At 38.0% G+C, this 7197-nt stretch overlaps 1 protein-coding gene across 1 annotated transcript in view; it reads right to left on the bottom strand.

Moving 5' to 3' along the window:
* LOC105547332 (receptor tyrosine-protein kinase erbB-4-like) overlaps positions 1 to 7197 on the bottom strand; it is a 481077-nt gene that overhangs the window by 61806 nt on the left and 412074 nt on the right. The gene's annotated exons all lie outside the window — the stretch shown is intronic.

Raw genomic sequence — 7197 nt, 5'->3', positions numbered from 1 at the left:
TGGAACAATTTGGGGGGCTCAGAAGAATACAGGAAACTATGGAAAAATTTGGAACTTTCTAGAGACTTGTTGAATTATTTTTGACCAAAATGCTGACAATGATATGGACAATGAAGTCCAGGCTGAGGTGGTCTCAGAAGGAGATGCAGAACTTATTGGGAACAAGAGCAAAGGTCACTCTTGCTATGCTTTAGCAAAGAGACTGGTGGCACTTTGCCCCTGCCCTAGAGATGAGGAAAACTTTGAACTTGAGAGATTTGATCTGAAATTGGAACTTATGTTTAAAAAGGAAGCAGAGGGTAAAAGTCTGGAAAATATGCAACCTGATGATGCAATAGAAAAGAGAAACCCATTTTCTGGGGAGACATTCAAGCCAGCTACAGAAATTTGCATAAGTAACAAGGAGTCAAATGTCAATGGCCAAGACAATGGGGAAAATGTCTCCAGGGCATTTCAGAGATGTTGGTGGCAGTCCCTTCCATCACAGGCCCAGAGGCCAAGGAGGAAAAAATGGTTTAGTGGGCTGGGCTCAAGGCCTTGCAGTTTTGGGGCTTGGGTGCCTGTCTTGGCACTTGGTGCCCTGTGTCCCAGCTATGGTTAAAAGGGGCCAATGTACAACTCAGGCCATTACTTGGCCATTACCTAAGCCTTGGTGGCTTCATACGGTGTTGGGCCTGCAGGCATACAGAAGTCAAGAATTGAGGTTTGGGAACCTCTGCCTCGATTTCAGAGGATGTATGGAAACACCTGGATGTACAGGCAGAAATTTGTTTCACAGGTAGAACCCTCATGGAGAATCTCTGCTAGGGCAGTGTGAAAGGGAAAGGTGGAGTTGGACCCCCCACACAGATTCCCCACAGGGGCACTGCCTAGTGGAGCTGTGAGAAGAAGGCCACCATCTGCCAGATCCCAGAATGATAGGTCCATGAACAGCTTGCACCGTGTACCTGGAAAAGCCACATACTCAACACCAGAATGTGAAAGCAGCCAGGAGGGGGAATATGACCTGCAAAGCCACAGGTGTGGAGCTGTCCAAGTCCACGGAAGCCCACTTCTTGCATCAGCATGACATGGATGTGAGATATGGAGTCAAAGCAGATTATTTAGGAGCTTTAAAATGTAATGACTGCCCTGTTGGATTTCAGACTTGCATCGGGCCTGTACCCCCTATGTCTTGGCCAAGTTCTCCTATTTGGAATGGGAATATTTATCCAATGCCCATATCCCCATTGTATCTTGGAAGTAACTAATTTGTTTTTTATTTTACAGGCTTTTAGGCAGAGGGGACTTCCCTTGTCTCAGATGAAACTTTGGACATGGACTTTTGTGTTAATGCTGGAATGTATTAAGACTCCAGGGGACTCTTTGGAAGACATGATTGGTTCTGAAATGTAAAAAGGATGTGAGATATTTGGAATGGGCAAGGGGTGGAATGACATGGTTTGGCTCTGTGCCCCCACCAAATCTCATCTCAAATTTAATCCATATAATCCCCACATATTGAAGGAGGGACCAGGTTGAGGGTGATTGGATCATGTGGGTGGTTTCCCCCATGCTGTTCTTATAATTGTGAATTCGTTCTCATGAGATATGATGGTTTTATAAGAGTTTGATGGTTACTCCTTCACATAGTTCTCTTGCCTGCTGCCATATAAGACATGTCTCTTCGCCTTCCACCATGATTGTAAGTTTCCTGAGGCCTCCCCAGTCATGAGAAACTGTGAGTCAATTAAACCTCTTTTATTACCCAGTATCAGATATGTCTTCATAGCACTGTGAAAACAGACCAATACAATAAGGAAGTCACTAAAAGCAATTGAAACAAAAGCAAAAAGTGACAAATGGAATCTAATTAAACTAAGGAGCTTCTGCACAGCAAAAGAAACTATCAACAGGAAAAACAGTCAACCTACAGAACAGGAGAAAATTTTTGCAATCTATCCATCTGATAAAGGTGTGATATCCAGCATCTCTAAGTAACTTAAACAAATTTACAAGAAAAACACAACCCCAATAAAAGTGAGCAAAGGACATGAACAAACACTTCTCAAAAAAGCAGACATGCAGCCAACAAGCATGAAAAAAAGCTCAATATCACTGATCATTAGAGAAATGCAAGTCAAAACCACAATGAGATACCATCTCATACCAGTCAGAATGGCTATTACTAAAAAGTCAAAAAACAACAGATGCTGGCAAGGTTGTGGAGAAAAAGGAATGCTTTTATACTGTTGATGCAAGTGTAAATTAGTTCTACCACTGTGAAAAGCAGTGTGGTGATTCCTCAAAGACCTAGAGGCAGAAATACCATTTGACCCACCAATCCTGTTACTGGGAATATACCCAAAGGAGTATAAATTGTTCTATTATGAAGACACATGCATGCATATGTTCATTGCAGCAATGTTCACAATAGCAAAGACATGGAATCAACCTACATTTCCATCAATTACTGATTAGATAAATAAAATGTACATTTATGTTTGTATATGTATATATAGAGACAGATCATGGAATTCTATGCAGCCATAAAAAGGAAGGAGGCCATATTTTTTGCTGGAATATGGATGGATCTGGAGGCCATTTTCCTTAGCAAATTAACACAGGAACTGAAAACAAAGTATCACGTGCTGTCACTTATAAGTGGGAGCTAAATGATGAGAACACATTGACAAATGGGGGTGGAAAAACTCACACTGGGGCTTATGGGAGGGTTTTGGTGGGAGGAGGGAGGGGGTCAGGAAGAATAGCTAATGGATGCTGGGCTTAATACCTGGGTGATGTGATAATTTGTGCAGTAAACCACTATGGCACACATTTACCCATGTAACAAACTTGTATATCCTGCACATGTATCCCTGAACTTAGTAGGAAATTTTTAAAAAGAATGGAAATATAAAAAAATAGGTCTATAGTAACTAACGCACAATGAAAGTCAATGTATATTATTATGTGGGAAATATTCAGTTGCAGAATCGTATGTAGAATATGGGTTCATTTTGAAAAGTTAAAAAACAAAGGTCTTTATATTAATTTATTAAAAAACTTAATTGATCTCTTACTATCACAGACATGGTTCTGTAGGCCAGAAACAACAGAGAACAAAACACAAATCCCTATGTTTGTGGATTTTATATTCAAGAAAGTAAACAAAATAATTACAAATTAGGATTAATCACCAGGACACAAAAAGATTAGGATAGGGAGATACTATGTTAGATAAGCTATACAGGTGACTACTCTGAAAAGGCAACATACAAGAGAAACAGAATGAAGTAAACCTGGAGCTACATCTTTGGGAAGATGTACCCCAGGCTGAGGGAGGAGCAAAGGCAAAGGCCTTGAAGCATTATCCGGGAACAAAGAAAAGGTCAGCCTGAAGGGCACAGTGAACCAGTGGAAAGGTGGTAGGAAATTGAGGTCAGTTGTTACCCAGAAATATTTACTGATTGTGGGTAGAGCTGCCTAAAACAATAGGAAATACCTTGTATATAACAATATCTATTGTGTACCAGGAGATTTCACTGAATGCATGCACAACACCCCTTCCCCAACAGAAGCAATTTTGCTTTATTGTCAGGAAATGAATCCTTAAACCACTTGACTTCTAGCAGAGTGTTGATCTTATTTTGACTGACATATAGGCAAATCCTCAGAAGAGACTCAGAATTTCCCTGAGCAGGATGAAAGGAGGTTGGAGGGAGCAGATGGAGAGAACAATGTCGTTTGCACATGGACAAGCCTGTTTGAAATCTCTTCCATACAGCCAAAGAGATAAAAGAAAAGGACTACAAAGTATTGAGCCAGTACAGTGAAGGTTAAATATGAGCTCCTACTGCCATGATTTATCCACTGAAACAGCTGGGAAACTTCCGAAGTAGTTCATATATCACAGAAGTAGAGGAAGTGAGTCTGACTGTATAAACACACCTCAGGGCTGCTACTGTTCCCATTAACTGTCTGTCTCAGTAAAGGTCTGCCATTAGACAGATTCCTGCTGTAGCTGAACTGATGGAAAACTGCAGGTACGTATAAAAATTAGAGGGAGACGTATGTCAAGAACAGTCATGAAAAATTTTTCAGGGGAAAGGAGAAAAAGGACTTCTATGATGTGACTGCTTTAAAATCTGACATTTTTGGATTTTCATACTCTCTACATTTATAATTTTTCAGCTTAACGCTATATTCATGGCTTCAGTTAATTATGGCAGATGTTTATTAAGTATGTGCAGTCATCAATTTCTATAGCCTATCTGATGACTGTTTTGAGGACTTTCTCTAAATTCCTCTTACAATCAACAGTGAAAAGGACTGAGGCATACAAGTTAAGATAAATACATTAAATGCTATTTCAGAATAGCATCGAACTTCTAAGGACCAATTTATATGAAATGTGACAAATTACCCAATATGGACTTGCACTTCCTTTCAGATAAGAAAACAAAAGCATGATGTGTTCAAATGTGTTATTCCTTCTAGGATGATTCCTCTTTGAAGATCCATGCTACTCATTTACAAAGACCACATTTGTGGGCATATTTCTGCTTGAAGCAGTTTATCTTTACACAGGGACTTATTGTTTGGTGAAATATGAGAAAGCTAGTTTGTCCATACATTTATTTTAGTAACAATTTTGATCTCTATCATGAGTACATCTTTCAGTTGTTTCTTATCTTGAATGGGAAAAAGGAGTATTATAAATAGGACCTCAATTCCCAACACTGCTCTCTTAAAATAATTTAAATTGCTGCTGTTGACTAAGGATAAATTAAAAAATCATGGCACTGCATGCACAATTTTATAATTCAATCTAAGTCTACTATTTGTAGGTTCATCTCTTGCCATTCTACCTAATTCATCCCAAACTACAGTTACATCAAACTGGTCTGGTCTAACATTTCCAAAGGCAAACTCCTGGTTTATGGCTATATGGCTTTTCCTCTGCTGTTTCTTTCAAGAATGCCAGTCCTATTTTCTTTGTCTGAACTTTCCTTATTCTTTCATCAAGATCTGGTGTAAAAGTCACCATATCAATTTTAAAGCTTTCTCCTAATATCAGAGACAGAATTACTCACTTTCTTTCAATTCTAGAAACAAGGTCTTCATTTCCCTACTTAAAATCATACAATAGTTTCCAGTTATACTATATACACCTTTATGTTAACATATCCCCAGCAGTCAGGATAGTATCTAGCAGATAAGAAGCAGGCAATAAATGTTGAATGAATGAAGCTCACTTCTTTTAATTCAGACGATAGGCACATAGTCTAGAACTATACAATACCAAAGGGCTTATTGAGACAGCTAAATCCTCTTTCCTCTTTCTGTCACTGTTTCTCTCTGCTTTCCTTTCTCCCTCCTTCTGTGTGTGCTTGTGGTGATGTGAGGGTGGTTACGGTTAGAAAACAATCTGACTTCTCATTACTATGTACTAGATTTACTATCACAAGAAGGCAAGAACAGAGATTTTAAATAACTTTCAAAATATTTGGGTCCCAAAGCAGATAATTTCCACACTATGTCTAATACTACCTCAACTACCTGGAACAAAGCTAAGAAGAATATGTATTTTTCTTTTTTTTTTTTTTTTAGTAGGATGGAGTAAGTAAAGAGAAAGTGATATCATGGATTTAATTTTATTAAGCTTCCAAGATTTATTCTTAGTTTGGAGGATCTGAAATTAAATCTTCTACCTCTCCAAGTACATCATGGCATAAAATTGAGGTTCATAGTAAACATTCTCACCGTGTTTCATTGTTAAAGCCTTATTTGGCAGTTCCAGGGTACTTAGAGATCATCTATAAGTAAATCCCTTCTTCTTCTTTCCTGTCACAATGCTGAAACCCAGAGAAGTAAAGTGAATGGTTTAAGGTCACCCAGCAGCTAAGACCAATTGCAAGTCAAAACACAAAGTTTCCTCATCACCAATTCTTATCATTTTATAAGGCTGCTTCTATCAACAAATTGCTAATAAATTGCTTTTGTTCTTATCAGAACTCTTTATTTCTCTACTTAAAATCATGCAACAGTTTCGGTTATACTAAGTTTAGAGTACAAACTCCTTAGTAGAATTTCAGGGCATGTTCATGATCTAGTCTTTGATTATAGCTCTAACCTCAGGCTAATCATTGCTGTGCTTGCATTCTATGCTTTGGTTTCTAAAAAGTGATTACTCCTTCTTAAACCTCTGTCCTCTAAAGATAGAAGTTGTTATAAACCAAATGTTTATGTCGCCCCAAAATTCAGATGTTGCATCCCTAATCCCCAAAGTGATGGTATTTCAATAGAGCCTTTGGGAAGTAAATAGGTTTAGATGAGATTATGAGGGTGAGGCTCTCAAGATAGGATTAATGTCCTCACAGGAGAAAAAGACCAGAGCTCACTCACTCTCCACCATGTAGGCACACAGCAAGAAGTTAGCTATCTGCAAGCCAGGGAGACAGACCTCATGAAGAACTCGACCATGTTAGCACCCTGCTCTTTGACTTCTTGGCCTCAAGAACTTTAGGAAATAAATGTATGTTGTTTAAGCCACCCAGTGTGTGTTATTTTATTATAGAAGCCTGAGCAAATTAAGAAGCACAACATTATGTCTCCCTTTTTCACCTCCCTAATTCCCATTCATTCTTCTGTTTTTACCTTATTTATACTTTTTCTAGGAAATCTTCCATAAAGCTCCAAGTCTGGAATCAATGACTTTATTACGTGCCCCTATAATATTGAACATCTCCTTTTATAACGTGTATGTCAGTGTATTATGTTTATCCATCTACGTGTCTGTATACTTTGACCAAACTACAAGCTCCATGGAAGTAAGAACTCCGTCTGCTTTGCTCAGTATTATATTCTGAGCATTATCATAGAGGCTAGCATACGGCAGGTACTCATGAAGTTATGAAGATCTTTGAGATAAGCACATTCTTAAACTAAAATCATTCTTTTTTCTTTATATATAAATAAAATTAGAGAAAGAAAGAAAGAGGAATTTCAATATTACTTTACGAAGCAACATCTTTAGAACATTTAAATGAAAATACCCGTAAGTATTGTGATTAATGTTATTTCATTTGTAATCATCATATTAAGGGCTCAAGTTTTCAGATTTGTATTGTCAGTCTATTTACAACTACCACTCTTTTGTAAGGTGAAAAATGTAAATAAGGATCTTCTAATGGATTAATTATTTTGTGTATATAT

This window comes from Mandrillus leucophaeus, unplaced genomic scaffold (assembly GCF_000951045.1).
Source record: "Mandrillus leucophaeus isolate KB7577 unplaced genomic scaffold, Mleu.le_1.0 Scaffold386, whole genome shotgun sequence".
NCBI lineage: Eukaryota > Metazoa > Chordata > Mammalia > Primates > Cercopithecidae > Mandrillus > Mandrillus leucophaeus.
Note: the sequence above shows the minus strand (reverse complement) of the source record. Positions and strands in the feature narration are given on the sequence as shown.